Source organism: Cavia porcellus, unplaced genomic scaffold, assembly GCF_034190915.1.
Source record: "Cavia porcellus strain 051 isolate PalLab524CR breed Dunkin Hartley unplaced genomic scaffold, mCavPor4.1 scaffold_133, whole genome shotgun sequence".
Classification (NCBI taxonomy): Eukaryota; Metazoa; Chordata; class Mammalia; order Rodentia; family Caviidae; genus Cavia; species Cavia porcellus.
The window spans coordinates 565,444-585,996 of record NW_026947616.1 but is presented as its reverse complement, the minus strand read 5'-3'; positions in this window follow the sequence as shown (position 1 = coordinate 585,996).

Here is a 20,553-nt window from a genome sequence, read left to right as displayed (position 1 = left end):
CCCAGTGCAGAGATGCCTCAAGTGCCTGTCAGCTGAGGAATTGATCAAGAAAATGTGGCCCCACCACAAGCCAGGATGCTGGCCATCAGAAAGAGAGTGATCTTCATGGGTACTGGCCAAAACCTGTCCTACCAGGAGCCCACAAGGCTGAGGCAGAAGGGTGCTATGTGGTATCCAGACTGGGCAGCCTAGAAAAATCTTGTCTCAAGATAAAAATAAAAGGGCCAGACATGTTGCACAATGATGAGTGCTTGCCCACGTTGCAAAAAAAAAAAAAAAAAAAACAAGGGCCAAGCACTCCCTGGCCCAACTCCCACCAGATGAATACACAGGGGCAGGGATGACAAGAAGGGAATGAAGTGGCTGGCATGATGCCAAGCACACTGTGCACATGCATACTGCTGCCATGTGGGTGCAAGATTGTACAGAGCCCCCCAAGCAGGAACATGGTGGTCATTGCACCCTTTATGTCCCTGGCCTCCATACCTGATGCTTTTGGAGAGCTCTGAGAAGCCCCACCACCAAATTTGCAGGAGCTGGGTGCCCTGCCCAGAGGGATCTCAGGACCTAACAGCATCCAGCTGTTTAGTGATGTCACTCGTGTCCATGGGGTGGCATTCAATCAGGTTCAGGAACCTCACCTCAGGGACTGCTTGGCCTGGAAGCTGGCCATCTTGTTCTTCCTCTGCAGAGACAGCAGGGAACCCAGGGCCTTGGGGCCACTCATGTTCTGTTCTATACCGGAGAAGGGCAAGTCTTCTGTAAGGCCACACCAGCAAGGTGAGCCCTGTTCACACCAGCAAGGTGAGCCCTGTTCACACCAGGCCTCCCAGTGCCCACAAAGCTGTGGGTCTCAGGCCCCCCTTGTTCTCAGGGGCCTTCCTGGACATGTAAACTGGCTCACTTGGCTAGGGCCCTGCAAGACAAGTGTTGTAAGCTTAAAAACCCACAATGTGCTGTACTTATTCTCAATGTGCCTTTATGACTTATTCTATTCCTGTGAAACAATGACCTCTTCTTGCAACCTTGTTTAAGTGCCAGTTAAATTACCATTTTATGGCATATCCTTGTGTAACTCCCTGCCTACATCCCTGTTTCTTGTTACTGCTTGTTCCACCCTCTTGATTCCTCTAAAACTAAACCTAATTACCTTTTATGGAGTCAAACTGATCCTAAGACCCTAACCCTTCTTAAACCCCCCCCTTGTGGCTTATTGCTTTATAGCTCCCTGCAGTCCCTGGCTCAGGGCGCACTTCACTGACTTCTTGTGGGACTGTGTCCCTGCTGAGCTCAGCTAATAAAGCACTTTTTAAAAAAATTTTTGGAATCTGTAATTTTTCTGATTATTACATTTTGGGGGCTACTTTTGGACTACACCTTTCACAGGATTTACCACCCCCCCTTGTGGCTCCTAACGTCCCAGGACTCCTACACTTTGGAGGACATCAGGATCTTTTTGAATGTGGCTTCCTTATATTAGGAGGTACTTATTATTTTCATTTTCTCTCCATGATTGTTTCCTCTTCTATGACCTGGGTCAAGTTTTCAGGCTCGTTGCCATTTGGGCAAGATGTCACCAAAATTATGGCCAGTTACTGCTGTTTGAGAGAGGAATTGACTTCCATTGAATTGAATATACTTGGGGAGTCAAGTTTTCAACCTTGATCCCATTTGGGTGAGATGTTGCCAAAGTCTTGACTTAGATCTAATACACTGTTGTCTTCTTGTTATATTCCTGATTCATCCATTACAGAGAATTCTTGCAAATTTTAACCACTTTCTAGGGTTTTTTAAATACATGACTAACTCGAGTTAACTAAATTCAATAATTTTGTGGGGTTATTGGGATTACTAAATTGAAAAGTTTTACAGTCTGCAGTAGACAAACAGGAAAATGGACACCTGGTGATTTTAACCAGCTCTTGTTTGCAAAATCGAGGACCTTCTCCAGTCTCTGTAGCCATTCTTGGTGATTCTTTGGGTGATTCTTTATCTTTGTGGTGGGATTCCACCATCTTGCCTTTGTCTTTTAACTGTACCCTTGTCTTGCATGTCTACCACTGAGTCAGATGGTTTTCTCCTCTTTGTCATCCCTGCAACCCGTTCTTAATCATTTTAAGGAGTTTATGGATTGAGCTGCAGATACAGAGATCTTGTCTATCTTAAGAAGCTAAGAACATTTTGTGAACTTGAATGTCCTTCCTTTTTTGTCAGGTGACCTTCACAGGGAACTTAATTACAAGTCTCTGAATAGTTCAATCAAGTCATTTTCATATTCCTCATAAGCTGGCCATGCAACCTGACCAAGTCATCTATATCAAAGTTTGGATTTACTTGATGCAGAATCCACCCTCATGGATAAGAAAACTCCTATAAGAAGGACCATGGGAGGTGCAATGTTCTCTCATGGCAATGATTAAAACTAAGATGTGACCTACCCCTTCCTCATGATTCCCCTCCTCTTTCTGGACCCCCTCCTTATCACCCTGATTCCTCAAGCTCATCAGAAACCTCTACACAGACTCCTGCCCTTTCTAGTCAACCTCATACTTGCAGCTGTTGTCCCCTACCACTCTCTTCTGCACCCAGCCCTGACTCCCATGAGTTACCCTCCATTCTGCTTTTTTGAGAAGTCCCTCCATCAGACTTCTTCCAAGGGTATTTCTTCATCTCTGTCCCTTTCTCTACCAGGGATTTGTACAACTGTAAATTACAGAATCCACCTTTCTCTAAGTACTCTCAGGCTCTAATATCTCTCCTTGAGACCTTTTGTTTCACCCATCAGCCAACCTGGGATGACTGCAAACAGCTTTTCCAGACTCTCTTCACACCTGAGGAATGCAAACAAATCCACATCATGGTGTGTCAATCTTTCCTTGACACTAATTGGGAACCCACTTCGGATCTAATGAAGCTTGATGTTTTTCCTTTGACCCGACCTAACTAGGACTCCAAAAAAGATGGAGGTAAGAAGCCTCTCGATTGGTATCTCCAGACTCTTCTTATGGCACTCTGAGCTGCTGCCTAGAAGCTGACTAATCTATCAAAGATAACTGAGGTAAGACAAATGGCTTCTGTGTTTCCATTGGTTTTGCTTAGCATCTACTAGAGGCGATATAGATATAGATATAGATATAGATATGGATATGGATATGGATATGGATACAGATACAGATACGGATACGGATACGGATATAGATATAGATATAGGTATAGATATAGGTATAGATGTATACCTGTAGATCTGGAGGCACCAGAAAACAGACTATTAATACAGCTTTCGTCTCTCAGTCAGTCCCTGATATTAAGAGAAAATTGCAAAAATTAGAGGGTTTTGAAGGAATGATGATAGGTGAGTTAATAGAGATAGCCCAAAAGATTTCTGACAACAGGAAGATCTACAAGAGAAGCAATTACCAAGATCTTGGCTGTACTGGTGGAGGGGCATACTCAAAGCAGAAAGAGAAAAGACCACAAAAAAACTTGCTAGACAAGAATCAATGTGCATCTTTTAAAGAATTGGGACATTGGAAAAAGAATTGTCCAAAGTTAAAGGTCAAACTGGAGAAGGGGAAACCTCCCCTTTGGTCCTATTGGAAAAAGATTGACACTTTCAGGGTTCATCAACTCCCCCTGATCCCTGGTTAATAGATTTCCTGGTCAGTACTGCAGCAAGTTACTCAGTGTTACGGTGTCCTCTTGGGGAGATGTCCAAGAATACTCTAGCTATTCAAGGGTCCACAGGTAACATCTGGTACTACCCATGGACTTGGACTAAGATCACCCACTTAGGAAATCAGACTTTAACTCACTCTTTCCTAATGGTGGCTAAATACCCTAGCCCCTGCTTGGCTGAGACTTACTTCACATAAGCTTCAGGTGAGCATTAGCATTCCCTTGTTCACCTTGAGGGCACAGAAACTACTGGAAACTCTCCCATAAGTCTCCTGATAACCTGCCCCATTACTGAGGGACACCTACTGATAGCTGAGCCACCAAAAGTAACTTCAGAGCTTGAGGCCAAATTGTTAGCCCTCTTTATGCATGAGGGATGAGACTAATCCTACTAGACTGGCTATTAACCATGTACATTTAGTGATAAAACTTTTGCCTCATGTGACTCCCATCAGGCTGTGCCAGTATCTGCTCAATCTCCAATCTCGACTGGGGATCTCAAAACATATGGAGGTTAAAAGAAGCAAATTTTCTAATGCTTTGTACTTCAGCCTGGAATACAGGACTGGTCTCCGTCAAAAAGCCTGGAACTACAGACTGTCATCCAGTCTAGGACCTGAGAGAGGTGAACAAGCATGTTGTTACTCTTCACACCAAGATCCTGAATACTTATACAATCTTAAGTCTTTTGCCTCCAGACCAGACTTGGTATTCAGTTCTAGATCTTACAGATGCCTTCTTTACTCTTTCAGTTGTGCCAGTAAGTCAACCTACCTAGTTTTGCCTTTGAATGGACAGACTCAGACACTGGGTGTTCTCACCTAGTTCTCATACTAGGCTCCCACAGTAGTTCAAAAATACTCCTACCTTGTTTGATGAGGCCTTGAACAAGGGCCTCCAGAAATATTGTAGTGAACACCTAGGAGTCACAGTGTTACAATATGTTGATGACATGCTGCTGGCCGTCCCTAACTGAAAAGGTTGTCTACAGGCCATCTGAGATTTGCTACAGATGCTTGGATACCTAGGCTAACCATGTTTCAGCTGAAAAGGCCCAACTTTATGCTCAAGATGTGACTTACCTAGGATATATCCTTGTTAAAGAAAATTGCCTAATTTCAAATAAAAGATTTCAGGCCATCCTCTAAATTTCTAAATTTCAGACTAAAAGGTGGATTCAGGAGTTTTTAGAATCCACAGACTACTGCCACCTTTGGATACTGGGCTTCACTGAGTCGGCACATGCCTCCTGCTGCCACTGGTGGAACTCCTTCTGATTCACATCTGGACTGAAAGGGAAAGCCAAGAATTTCAAAAACTAAAATTGGCTCTTGCCCAAACTCCCACATTGGCTTAGCCAGATTTGACCTAACTCTTCCTGCTGTTCATTGCAGAGCAGTGTGGAATAGCAAAGGGGATACTGCCTCAGATGCTGTGGCCATGGTGCCGCCCATTTGCTTATCTTTCAGAAAGACTAGACTCAGTCTCCGTGGGCTGGCCAAATTACCTTCAAGCCATCATAGCCACTGCCTTGATAGTAAAAGAGGCCTATAAGTTAACCTTTGGGCAGACAGTCCAAATTGTGGCACCATGTGCAATCAAAATCCTCCTCAGGACCCAAACCAACAGATAGCTCTCAAATGTGAGGATTGTACAGTATCAGGCCCTCTTGCTTAACTCTGACCTTACTGAATTCAAGGAGACTACTGTACTAAACCCAGCAACCCTGCTGTCAGATGATGACCCACAGGTATCCACCCATGATTGCATGGACTTGCTCTCTGCCACTGCCAATCTCTGTCAAGACCTTACTGATCATCCATTAGAGAATCCAGATGATAAATATTTCACTGATGATAGCAGCTTCCTCTTTCAAGGTAAACGGTGGCAAGGGTGGCTACAACCACTCAAACACAAGTAATTTGGGCCCAAACCCTGGATCAAGTCACCTCCAATCAAAGGGCAGAGCTTATTTTTCTCATGGAGGCCCTAAAGTTGGCTAAGGACCTAAAAGCAACTATCTACACAGATGGCCATTATGCTGTTACTACCGTTCATGTACGTGGGAAAATCTACCAAGAGAGGGTCTCCTAATCTCTATTGGTTCAAATATTAAGAATGCTCTTTTTATCCTGGACTTGTTAGCTGCTAACTGGCTCCCCAAATCTATAGCAGTGGTACATCGTAGGGGCCATCAAATGGGAAAAGATCTAATCTTGATAGGAAACACACTTGCTAACAGGAGTGCTTGGAGGCAGCTCTAAAGTCATCTGTACAGTCTATGGTCCATTAGCTGCCAGTACTCCCAGCCCATTGTTTGCCCCAACTGGTATACTATAAGTCAGATCAAGAGCTAACTAGACAACTGAGAGCGAACAAGAACCTCCCAAAAATTGACTGCAACTGCAAGACAAACAAATTTTAATATCTGATGCCATGGAAAGTGACTTGATTCTTTAAATCGACCAGGCTTCACACCTAGGAGACTAAAAACTGTCTGAATTACTTCATAACAAGTACTTCATTTCTAAGATGACTCAATTGGCAAAGGAAACCAGTCAAAGATGTCCACACTGTCTGCAAGTAAATGTAAAAACCACTGCTATTTCAGAAATAGAACTAGATACTGAGGGACTTTTCCTGGAGAACACCGAAAATTTGATTTCCCAGAAATAGAAAAACCAAGACTACTTGGACATAAGTATTTCCTGGTTCTGGTAGACACCTTCACTGGACTGAGGCATATCAACAAAGCCTAAATCTTCCACAATTTTTGACAAAAAAACTTTTATATGAGATAATTTCTAGATTCAGCCTTCCATTATCTATGGGGTCTGATACTGGCCAAGCTTTCACAGTTTCAATCACTTATAAGGTTGCTCAGTTATTACAGATTGATTAGAAATTTCATTGTGCATACCATCCCCAAAGTTCAGGTCAAGTTAAAAGGATAAACCAAACTCTGAAAGAAATGCTTAGCAATTTAATCTTAGAGTCTGGAAGAAACTGGGTGATTCTCCTTTTTGCCCTCCTGTGTGCATTTTGTATTCCATATATAAATGGAATAACCTCTTTTGAGGCAGTCTATGCCACCCTTCATTCCCCATCTTGATAGTACTCATTTAGCAGAGACTGCTAACCACAGTTTATTTAAGTCTCTTGAGGTGTTCAACCTATGCTGACTTCTATTCTCCAACTCTTCCAAGACCACCGAGTCAAATCTCTACCCACAATAGAAACTCTACCTGTTTGCTAATCTGGGAGATCAAGCACTACTTAAGCATTTTCCTTCTACTCTTCTCTTAAACCTCACTGGATTGGACCATACAATGCTGTCCTCATCATCCCTATGGCTGTTAAAGTAGTAAAAAAAAAAAAACCTACTTGAATACTTCACTCTCACATCAAGTTTATCTCACTGGATGCCCAGAAAATAGATAAATAGACAGTCTCATGAACTGAGAACCCCCTTAAACTTATATTGTCAAAATGATCTTGAAAATCTTCTTTCCTTATCACATACAGCTTGCTTTGTTAGTTAGTCATAATCCAACTCTTTATACCTGGAAATTAACTAATGCATTTTCAGTGAAGTTATAGCAAAAAGACCACTCTTCGTGCTGTCCTAAATAGAGATCTGTGCCACCTCCTGAAATTATCAGCCCCTTACCCCCCGTTTTTATCAATTGATTTAACTTCACCCTTAGGAAAAAATAGTAGTACACTGACCCAGCCCCAATATGTTGGCCCCTATGCCTATTACACCCAAAATAAAATATAAGCCTTACAGAACATAAAATTTTATATTTGACCCCAAATACAGTCCTCTAGAGACTTTGGCGATAACGTGGTCTATAACAAATGACATGTGCCTTTTGAAGTTGTGAATCTATTTCTCTGTGGGGAAATAATGACCTTTTTATAGATCTTAAAAGATCCTCAAAATCCACTAGTTGCACAGACTCATAATGTAACCCCCTCACACTTACTAACCAACTTCATCACCACTCTTGGTTCAGGGGAATATCTTGAGGCATTTGACTATGTACCTGGTATGACCCTGACAAGTTTCCACATCTATAATGAATGGGCCATGAGCCGCCCTACTGGACCAGCCATTGCACCACTGAGTCTCTCTGCTCCCCCCCTTAGAAAAACTCCCAGAGCTCCTAGAGCTAATCCTCCTGATACTACTCCTGCAACCAACTTAGATAACCCCTTACTGCGACCTCATCAGCCTGTCTCTGACTTATATAGTCCCCTAAGTATAATGTTCCAATTACTCAGTCATAGTAATCCCAGTATCACACATGACTGCTCTTTTGGGTTTAGGCCCAAAGCTCCCTTTTCATATAGGTTTGGCCCAGACTGCATTCATGGTTCCAACACCTCTTTTCACATTAAAAATTCCTCCTTCTTGGGAGACTCCTTTCCTTTTTGATGTGGACAAAAAAAACCATCCTTACCTTAGAAAATGTTCAAGTTAGTAAAACTTGTGTCAGATCTTATAATCTCAACTGCAGCTCCTATGCAAACTTATGCTCTGATTCTATTTTAATAAATAATGTCTCTTACATGGTGAGTCAACACCTGGAAGCCCCTAAAAGATCTTGGTTTGTTTGTATTTCAAGTGTAACTCCTTGTGTCATGATTGTCATAATTACTAGGCTTACTATTTATTCTTCACATGTACTTCCCCAAGTTTACTGATATTCTAGTACTAGCAAAAAAATACTTAAATTTAAAATTTGACCTCTTTATGACAGTTCAAGCAGTCCCTGTGTTAATAACAATTTTGATGAGACTAGGTTTCTTTAAAGCCACAACATTGGGAGCTACAAGCTTAATAATTGGTGACCAAAACCACCAAAAACTAAGTGCCCTGTTAGACAGAGATTTGGTAACACTAAAAAATTCTGTATCCAAATTGGAAGTATCACTAGGGTCGCAAGCAGAAATAGTTCTCCAGAAACATAGGGTCTTAGACCTGTTATTAACAAAAAATGTGGTTTATGCATAGCTTTAGGAGAGCCTTGCTGTTTATATGCCACTCGTTCTAGAGACATAGGAGATGACATAAACAAGCTTTAAAAAAGACTCCATGAGCAAGAGCAGCAATGACAAATTGACCAGAGTTGGTTTCAAAACTGTTCTCACTGTCCTCTTGGCTGACCACCCTGCTCTCTGCTCTGATAGGACCAACTATCCTCTTCCTACTTGCTTTAAACACTAGGCCATGCATTGTAAAGTGCCTCTTAAATCACACACAGGACCAACTCCAAGCTGTTAAAATGTTTGTACTTAGAGAAAAAGGATACAACCAGTTACCTTCATATGACCATGGGACAGTCAAAGATTTGACTTAATGACCAAAAGCAGTGGAAAACGTTGTGAGCTTAAAAACCCACAGTATGCTGTACTTATTATTCAGTGTTCCTTCACGACTTATTCTATTCCTGTGAAACAATGACTTTTTCCTAAAAACTTGTATAAGTGCCAGTTAAATTTCAATTTTATGGCATGCCCATATGTAACACCTCCCCATCTTCCTATTTCTTCTAACTGCATGTTCCACCCCCCTTGATTCCTGTAAAAGGAAACCTAATTACCTTTTATGGACACAAACTGATCCTACCTAAGACTCTCACCCCTCCTAACTTTTCCCTTTGCAGTTTATTGCTTTATAGTTCCCTACAGCTCCTGGTTCAGGGCACACTTCCCTGACTGCCTCCTGGGACTGTGTTGCGAGTGAGTTCAACTACTAAAGCATTTCTTTTTTAATTTTGGAGTCCATCATTTTTTGGATCACTACACCAAGGGCCCATGGAAACTCCATACCCATAAACCTGCCAAGGCCAAAGCTGAGCCCAGCACAGACTTCCTAATACCAGCACTGGGCATCTAGAGTCAGCTGCAAATCTCCCAAGGTCCCTGAGCCTGATGGAGCTGCTGGGACATAGTGGGAACTTGGGGAGGAGACAGAGACCAACCCATGGTTCCTGAAGTTCCCAGACCTCAGCTCACACACTCCTCCTATACAATGTCCCCAGATGGATGCCGTTCCAGTATCCCTCCACCCTCCAACAGGCCCTACAGACTTAGGGTGCTGTGGCTACGAAGCCGAGTTCTTTTTCCCGAGGTCAAACCTCCTCCAAACAGCCCCCATTACAGCCTGGGTCCTGGGTCTGGGGTCCTAGAAGGGCCCTCTGGGAGCCTTAGGGTGCTTTGGGACTGAGAGTGCCCTGTTTAACACTCAGGCCCTGTAATCTGGCCATCTTGAACCAGGCCAGGCCCCGAGGAGCGAGGAGCCATGCCCTCACCCCTAGATGACCTGCAGTGTAAGGCATGGCACTGCCAGCCCCCAGAGACCCTGGCAATATTTTCTGGAAAGGGCCCTCGGCTAAGGTGCCACACTCCCGCCTTGACTTCCAGAATCCTTTCTCCTGCATCTTTCAGTCAGCCTGGCATGTAAGGTGCAAACTCCACAGTCTGCCTCATGGTGGCAGCATAGGCCAGAGGTGGCTCTGACAAGGCCACCCAGGGGGATCCCAGAAATTTTTCTCTAGCTGGCTTTTGAATATTGCCTTGGGGTAGCCTTGGAGCTGGTTTCCTTCTGCTGATGAGTGGGGCAGGGCAGGGGCCCATTTCCATGGGAATGATCCTGGAGACATGGGGACCATAGGGCCTTAGTTGCAAGCTCTGTTATGCTCAGCTCTACACCAGAACAAGTAGCCACACTGCTGCCCATGGCTAACCAGCACAGGAGTGCACAGTGCAGACCTGCCATAATGGCCAAGAGAGGATCCCTGCAGTACTGCAGACCAGGGGTGACAGGCTACAGCCACCTTCCCAAGGCCCCCTCAATACCTCCCTGGCATTCAGGCTTCCAACTCCTGTATGTCCTGACATCCTCAGAGGGGAACAGGCATAGGCACTGAGTCACCCAGACACAGCACTTTTGGTGTTGGAGGCCTGGGTCCAACAAGAGCTGGGTGTAGAAATGGAGCCAAGGGGTAGGTATAGGGCCAAGAAGTGGGGACAGTGATGGACACCCTCTTCACTGGAGGCCTCCTGCTTGAACACTGACAATGGGGAGGTCATGGCTGGCTGGCCAAGGAATGGTGCCAGCTTCTCTTGATCTCCATCTTTAGCTTGGAGAAGGTGGATGGGGCCTGGGACACAGACTGCACCCTTATGAGGCCCGAGGCAGCACAGCTCACTTCAGGGTGGTGTCAGCGAGGGTCCAGCAGGTGATCCCATTGCTACCTGCACCTTGATATCACAGGACTTGGCATCATCCTTGGACCCAGCCAGCTCCATAGGGGCAGCCCATGGAAGCTTCTGGTCATGCTTGGAATCCCAGGGCACCACTTACATCATGGGAATGATGGGCCATGGCTTGGCCTCCTGCTTCTCATCAGGTACCTCAAGAGGCACCATGTTTAGGGGTGTAGGCAGGGGGAGCCCTCCTAGGCAGCCAGGATCTCTGGGGAGGCAGCAGCCTTAGGGCCTCCTGGGTGGGTAAAGGGGTGAGTGGGCACACAGGAGCTGGAGTGGCAGCTGCAGGGAGTGGGCACTCCCTTCTTCTTCCACTCGCCCCTGAGGTTGGCTGGCCGCAGCTTGACCCTGACATCCTCTGTAGGGAGAGGGGTGGTGGTCAGGATTCTGGGGTCTGAAGCAGGGAGGGGGCCACCTGGCTTCTCCTCCTGCAAGGATGCCAGATTCCACACCTATAGCTTTGGCCAGCACAGCCCCAGGATGCTCCAAAACACTGGGCTTTCAAGACATCTGGCCACAGGGGAAGGGGGCTCCATGCTGGAGACTGCATTTGAAGCAATGTGCTGTGAAGCTCACAGTTGAACCCTGCAGTTCTGTCCTGCAAGGTCCTGGGACCCAGAGGGGGAGCACCCAGGACAGGTGCACTGGGCAAGTGGTGCTCAGCCCTCCCATGAGGCACTGGGGGAAGATGGGCGCAGGGATCCCTTTGCCCTAACCTGACCCTTCTACCCACCATATGCAGCTTACAGCTCACGAGGCAGGGCCACTTGCTTCATGCACAGTTCCACTCTCTCTGCTTGGACAAATGCAAGACCACACCTCTTTGGAGGGCATAGCCTGCACAGCAGGCCTGACATGGTTGGGAGGCCATGTTTCTAAAGCACCCAGGATGCTAGGGGTCTGGGGTTACTGCTGAGGCCAGAAGTCCCAGCCTGCAGAGACACTCTGGTCCTGTAGAAGGCCACTCCTGACCATCAGTCTTCCCCACCAGAACCAGAGGAATGCACACTCCATGGTAGGCACTGGATTCTCTGCACACAGCCCTGGCCCCTACATGTTAGCTTCTGCTACCCTGGTCCCAAAGCTGATCACCACCATTGGGGCCTCTCTGGGGATGGAGGTCTCAAGCGAGTAGAGGAGCAGGCAACTTGGAGCTTGCTTCCTGTCAGGTTGGTGCCCCCCTCAAGCTTCCAGGGAGCTCAGCACAGAGGCCACCTTCCTTGGGGCTCAGGCCCAGGTGTCAAATGTGTGCTGTGAGTGGTGCTGTGCTTGGGAGTTCACAGGTTGACACTGGAGTCCTAGCAGTGGGTCCTGGCCCTGCCCATGCACTGAGCTCCACCTGGGCCACTGGCCACACAAGCCACTGTGAGCCCCAGGGCCCAGTCTCCCTGGGAGCCTTCATTCCATTTGGAGACACAAGTCACATGTAACCCTAGACATCCTCCCCCCAAGACTCCCCAGTGGCTGCAGCTCGCAGGGACATGCAGCTGGTATCAAAGTACAGAAAGTACTCATGAGCACCCCTGAGTACCCCAAGACATGTCTTCGTCAGGTTCCAGGGGGAAGATGGTGAACTGGTGTATCTTCAGGGCCCCACCACAGCAAGAAATAACTTGGCTCCAGAAGCCCTAGCAGAGACCCCACCATGATTGCAGAGTCCCTGTCCTTGGTGGTCCTTCCACAACCTTCCTGTGGGAGGCAAGGTACTCAGAGGGGTTCCTGGAGAGGGGCCTCTGGCTTGTAGCCCTCCTGAGGTCTCCTGCTACTCAGAACACATGGGTGCATAAGACAGGAGTGGGGGACACTGCACCCTAATAGGTGGTGATGGTCCAAGCTGTTCCATAAATAAAAGCCAATTAATTGGTAATTCTCAGAGAACCATTATTTCCCCTGTAACCAGCTGGATACACAGAGCCACCCGGTGAGGGACCATCCTTGGTCAACCCACAGTCAGCAGCCCCTGCCACCGGATCACAAAAAACGGGAAAGCCATGGCAGTGACACAAGACCAGGAAAGCCTTGGCATGCCCATCTCAGCCAGCTCGGCAGGAGCAGTGGGGTCCTCACTCCACTGTCATTCCCTGTCCCTGGCAAGTCCCTCAGGGACATTCCACAAAGCCACCACTTACTTTGTATCTTTCCCTGCACATGTGCCTGGGAGACTTGAGGCCCTACCACCTCTGAGATCTACCCAACAAAATTTGGATCTCCTGACTCAAATGGTGAAGCATGGGTTTGTGGGCACTCAGATGAAAGGTCTAAAAGACTTCAGTGGGACAGAGACATTGCATCATCCTACCCTCCAATGGCTAGATTCTGGTAGCCCTGCCTCTGCTTGGGCCCTGCAGTAATCCTAACCTGCTACCAAAATGCTTATGTGAAGTTTCTAGCATAAAACTCCACTCTGATAGTTCATAGCAGGAGTCAAAATGATATGTAGGATGGGGTCTTTGAGGAAGGGGGAGATCATTGTGTTTGGACCCGAGGAAGAGCTGTGTTGCCCCACACAACCCCTGGATGGATGACACCCCTGTTCCCTGATCATAGAGCCGTGCAGGGCCATGTCCCTCAGTACATCTGCACTTCACCCCACCTGAGAATCAGTGGGATGTGCTATGTTGGTTTCCCTGGCCCTCTGGCCCCAACACAGGGCTGGCCTCCTCCTCATGCCTGCACAGCAACCACACAAGGGGCCCTGACTTCTCAGATACTGGACCACTATGAGGGATGCCCCAGAGCCCTACTACTGCACCATCACCTGTGATCCTCCTCCACGGGGCACTCCCATGCACCCTCCAGCCTTCATTGGTGAGCTGTTCTCTTCAGGGTTCTTGCCCTAGCTTTGCAGGCTTCATTCTCCTACTATACAAACCAGGCAGGTGCTGGGTGGAGCAGTGGCCCCCCAAAATGTCCCTGTCCCAACATCAGAGCCTGAGAATGTGCTGCTGATAGAACAGTTGGGCTAGGTGAAGGGGATATCCTGACTGCTAGCCTGGCTCCAGAGCCAATCATTTTCCTCTCCAAACTTCTAGAAAGGCAGAAGGTGCAGGCCGCAGGGCTGCTCCTCCCGAAAATTCAGGTACCCATGCCGCCTTCTAGGCTGCCTGCAGTCTCCAGTTCTGCAGTGCTGGCAGCCTGTCTTCCTCCTCTCAGCGTGTCACCCTCCTGCACCTACTCAGGGATCCCTGAAGGGCCTGGAGCCAGGCTAGCAGTCAGGATATCCCCTTCACACACACTGGATGTTCAGGGTGGGATGGGAGGTGGGAGTGGCAGAGAGGACGGGAGATGCTGATGTGAAAGGGAGGGGGAGGCAGCCCCCCCCCACCCAGCAAGGCTACTTGAAGCTCCAGAAGCAGCCCTGGAGGCACCACCCTGCCCTGCCAGAGGCCACTGTGGACCAGGAGCTGGGAGAGAGGCACTGCCAGGGGAACACAAATATGTTCCTTCCACGTAGCCCCAGCCCTGGCCCGAGATGGTGGCCTCCTGCCCACTCACTTGCCTGTGTCCCTGGGATCCACATAGCCACCTCTCCCCTCTCTGGTCCCTAATGGAAACCAGCCCTGGAGACCACTTCTAGGCAGCAGACCAATGGCCTCTGGGGCCCTCATCCTACCTGGCTGGGTCAGGCCTAGAGCTTGAGTCTGGCTGTGTCTGTGAGAAGTGGCTGCAACACTCAAAGTAATGGGCTATGCACGATGTACCCATGGGGCTGGGATTGCTGTGTCCAACTGTCACCTCCCCTGGGGCAGCCCACCCTGGAGGTAGGGTCTTCCTTTCTTGCAACTCTAGTCTTTATTTCTATTCCTTGAAGCAGGGTCTCATTGTGCAGTCCAGGTTGGCTGCAAATTTGAGGTGTTCCTCCTGCCTCAGCCTCCTGAGTGCTGTGGTAACAAGTTTGCACTACCGCACTTGGCTCTCTCTTCTCTCTACTAACAGGCACCTGCCTGCACTCTCTCCACCGCCCATTTGGGTCTCTCCACCACTTCCTGGCACAAAAGTAGAGAGTCCTGCTGTCTAGCCCCAGCCTTCTCTCAGTATCTGTTTCCTGTTGACCACAAGCCATTGGCCCCACTTCCTTCAGTTGCTTTTCATCCCCAGTGCATTGTCTTATGCCAGACAGCATGCCAGACATACGACTCCCTCTGTCTGACATGTCTTCCCTTGAGCCACTTCCTCAGCCCCATGGATCTTGTGGCTTCCACTAGCTGTGACCAGATGACATCCCCTTGATTATTTGCTACATCAGAGGCAGATGGTCCGTATCCTCACAACTTGTGGACAGCAATTGTAGAGCAAATTTTTTATATCTACCATGTTTCCAGGCAATTTTGCTTCTATTAAAAGAGTTTATTTTGTTTTCAATTTGTCTTTTTTTCATCAGATTCATTAGGAACATAAATGATGTAAATTAAATGGTGGTTTCAGAATTTTTTTCTCCTGGGATTGACTCATGATCCAGAATTACTTTCTGTGTGTTTTTGTTCATATACCATATCTTCTTGGCTGTAACAGAATCTGCCACGTTTAGGATTAGCATCAATAAAATTTTCATAATTGAATTAATGCAGTGGCTTGAGAACAGTATGTGTTACATAAAATTGTGATAATTAACTGATTGTGTCAATTTGAGTAATAAAAGCCCAACTAATCAGATTACCATAGTTCTGGGTGAAGCTGAAGGGATTTGCTGAAGATGGCAGAGGCACCCTGTTTGTAACTGGTACCAACCAATGGGTTTTCAGCCTGAATGGAATAAAAGGGTAATAAAGAAAAAAAATTCACTTCTGGGGTTTTTGTTTGTTTATGTTCATTTGTTTCCATGCTTTTTTTTTCTTTCCTGAGAGGCCCTAGTTTTTATCTCTATTCTTACTTGTAAACCCCTGGTTCCACTGAAGACTTTTGGCCCTTGTGAGATGCATCTGTGTGTGACACTACTGTGAATTCCAGGTCTTTGAGCTTCCTAGGTATTTTGGATCACCAATGTGGGGATAGCTCTTTTCTACACTTCCACATCTGATTGGGAAGTATATAAGGATTCACAACTGGAACATAACATGGCAATGAGCTGGTGTGTATCACTGATACCCATAAATATAAATATTCTCAATTGACCTATCAAAAGATATAGGTTCATGGAATGGATCAAGAAGCATGGTCCCACAATATGCTGTATGCAAGAAACACATCTGACCCAAAAGATGGAAAACAGTATTCCATAAAACAAGAATCTAGAAAAAAGCAGAGGTAACTATTCTAGTTGCAGACGTGAACTTCAAAACTAAAATGATTAAAAGAGATAAAAAACGGTCACTACACGCTCATTAGTGGAAAAATTAAAGAGGAAAAACTAACAATTTTAAATCTATATGCAACAAATATAGGAGCACCCAATTATAAAAGGCAGACAGTAATGGACATGAAATATCCAATACACAAGGACTCAGTTATAATAGGGTATGTTAGCAGCAATTGTCACAAAGAGATAGATCAACCAGATAAAAAGTCAGCAAAGAAATAATAGAACTTAATCATACCTGTTAGCAATTAGACTTTAGTAGATATTTACAGAGTGTTCCACCCAAACACATCGGAATGAACATTCTTCTCAGCTGCACATGGGACATTCTCCAAAATAAACCATATATTATCCCATAAAATATTCTTAAGTAACTGCAAAGGAATTGAAAATATCCCATGACTTGCATCTGACCATAGTGCACTGAAATTGGAAATCAGTGGCAAAAGCAATTGTAAAACCTGCAGAAATACATGGAAATTAAGTTACCTTTTGAATAACCAGTGGCCTACAGATGAAATTAGAGATGAAATAAAGCAATACCTACAACTCAGTGAAAATGTGGAAACAACATACTGTAATCTGTGGAATGAAAGTGGTCTTAAGAGGGAAATATACAGCTATAAACTGTCATATCAAAAAAACAGAAAGAGCACAAATAAGCATCCTAATGCTTCATCTCAAGGTTCTAAAAAAGAACAAGTGAAACCCAAAGCACATAGAAGAGAGGAAATTGTAAAGATTAGAATAGAAATCAATGCAATTGACATCAATTAAAAAAAATACAAAGAATGAATGAATCAAAACGCTGTTTTTTGAAAGAATAAACAAAATTGACAAACCTCTAGTTATCCTTATAAAGAAAAAGAAATAAAAAACCCAAATTCATGCAGTAAGGACTGAAAAGGGAGAAATTACTGCAGATCTCATGGAAATTCAAAAGACCATGAATACCTACTTTGAACATTTCTACTCGCAGAGTGGAAAACCCAGAGGAAATGGACATATTTCTAAAAACATATGAACTGTCAAAGCTCAACAAGAAGACATAGCAATTTTAAATTACCCAATATCAGTTATTGAAATTGAAAATGTAATTAAATCTTACCAACAAAGAAACGTCCAGGTCCTGGTGGATTCATGACTGAATTCTAGAGAAGAATTCTAAAGAAAGTTAGAGAAGATTTGATGTCAATGATCCTTAAACACTTCAATAAAATTGAAAAGGAAGCAATCCTCCCTAAGTCATTCCTGGAGGCAAGTATTACTCTGATACTTAAATCAGAGAAAGACACATCCAAAAAGGATAAGTATAGACCAATCACACAAATGAACATTGATGCTAAGGTTCTCAATAAAATCCTGACAAATAGAATGCAACATATTATCAAGAAGATTACACATCATGACCAACTGGAATTCATTCCAGAAATGCAGAATATATGCAAATCAATAAATGTAGTGCAGCATATCAACAGAGATAAAAACAAAAACCACATTGTCATCTAAATAGGTGCAGAAAATCTTTCACTAAAGTCCAACACATGTTCATGATAAAAATCCTTCACAAACTCTGAATGCACAGTGTCTACCTCAGTTTTATAAAAGACATCTACAACAAATGAACAACCAACATTATACTAAATGGATAGAAACTGAAAGCTTTCACTCTAAAGTCAAGAACAAGACAAAGATGTCCAGTATCACTTATTTAATACAGTTCTGGAAAAACTATTCAGGGAAATCAGACAAAAGAGAGAAATAAAAAAATAAAGATATCAAAGGAGGAATTTTAATTATCACTATGGCAGATGACATGATACTCTACACAGAAGACACAAAAAATTGATTAAAAGACTACTAGAGTTAATAAACAAATTCAGCGTGTAGCTGCATATAAAGTCAATGCTCAAAAATCAATAGCATTCCTGAGCACAAACAAAAAACTCACCAGGAGATAAATTATGGAAACATCATCCTTCACAATACCATCTAAAAAAATGAAATAGGAATCACCTAACTATGAATGTAAGATACCTATATGCTGAATATTATGCTATGCCAAAAAAGGAGATTGAACAGGATATTATAAAATAGAAAGGCATTGCTTGCTCTTGGCTATGAAGCGCCAACATTGTGAAAATGGCCATACTCCCAAAACTGTTATACAGATTTAATTCAATCCTAAATAAAACACTCCTAAAATTCATTTGGAAACAGAAGAAACCTTGAACAGAAAAGGCAATTCTGGGTAAAAAAGGCAAGGCAGTTGGCATTTCAATTCCTGACTTGAAACTAAACTACAAAGCCAAAATGATAAAATCAGCATGGTACTGGCAAAGAAATATACCTGAGGACCGATGGAACAGATTAGAAGATACAAGCACAACTACAAAGACACCACCTGATATTTGAGCAAGGGGCTAAACATGTTCACTGGACGGATAGCCTGTTTAATAAATGGTGTTGCAAAACTGGCTCTCAGTGCTGGGGATTTAGTTCAGCGGCATAAGCACCTGCCTTGCAAGCAGGCAGTCGCGAGTTCAATCCCTGGTATCGATAAAAAGGAAAAAGACAAAAAAAAAAAAAAAAAAAAAAAAAAAGGAAAAACTGGCTCTCTGCATGCTGATGACTGAAACTAGATCCATGCCTATCACTTTGCACATACTAAAGTTTATATGGACCTAATACCTAAATATTAAAACAGAAACACTAAATCTACTGAAAGAAAATGTAGGTAGAAGCCTTAGAGACGTAGGGGTAGGCAGAGAATTCTTTAACACAACATAGCCTGCACGTGAAACAGTTCAAAAAATCAATGACTGGTATCTCCTATTTTTGAAAATATTCTGCACTTCCAAAGAAATCACCAACTAAGTGAAAAGAAAACTCATAATGGAAAAGAATTTTAGCCACCAACATACCAGACAAAGGACTTCTATCCAGAACATATAAAGAACTGAAAAACATCAAGTCCCACAAATTCAAAGACCGTCTCCAAAAATGGGCATCTGAGATGAACACACAATTCTCAGGTGAAGACGTACAAATGGCAAATAAATACATGAAGAAATGTTTATCGTCACTGGTCATTCATGCAATGCAAATTAAAACAGCATTGAGATTTCATCTTACTCTGGCAAGAATAGCTGCTATCAAGAAATCAAATGATAAAAAATGTTGGCGAGGCTGTGGAGAAAAGCGAACACTTTTCCACTGTTGGTGAGAGTACAGAATCATATCTTGGTAGAGAGTACATAGTGGTGCAACCACTATGAAAATCAGTATGGAGAATTCTTAGAAAACTAGGATTGGAAGTTCCAGTCCATCCAGCTATTCCCCTCCTGGATATTTTCCAAGAGAGACTGAAAATGTCATTTCAGATATATGTGAACCCATGTTCGTAGCAGCACAATTTGTAATAGCTAAATCTTGAAAACAACCAAGATACCCATCAACCACAGAGTGGATAAAAAAGATGTGGTATTTTTATAAAATGAAATATTACTCAGTTATAAAAATGACGATTTTGAGGCCTACATAGGCAAACTTGAGATTATCCTCATTAGTGAAATAAGAACCATATTTATAAATATCACATTATTTCTCTAGTGTAAAAAATAATAAGAAAGGTAGGAGTAAAAAAACCCAAAATGTGTAATTGTGACTGTAAAAAACCAGAGGAAAAGAAATGCTCTAAAGTATATAACTACATGTATGTTTAAGCGTGTAGGATTGATGATCATATTACTAAGTTTTTGTTGGATAGTTGAACAGAAGTGTTTGTAGTCTTGCTGTTTTATGCTTTACTTTTGAAACTTGAACAACTATTTCTAAGACGACAGTATGCAATTTATCAAATAGTGATTTCCTACTGTTTATTTTTCTGAAATTATGTATTGTTTTGACCCTTTTTTTTTCTTTAAATAAAATTTAAAAGAACGTGTGGAGTGAAAAAGCTAAAAAAAGAGATCTCATTCAAATATCAAGGAATCATGAGAAAGAAGTCCAACACCTACAAGATGATGCAAGGAATAACAACATAAAATTTATCAAAGTCAATGAAAAAGCAGGCGTCAGCAAAACTATATAAAAATGTGTTTACAAAAGTAACGGCAGAAAACTTTCAAAGTATGGAAGACAATTTTACATAATTGAGGTATGTACAATTCCAATTATTCATGGCCAAAATAAATTCACAACATGGCATATAAACAAGATTTCGGAATCATAATGCAGAATGGTTCAAATAATGGATCCAGAAATCGAATGCAGAATGGATCAAAAATATGATCCAACAATAT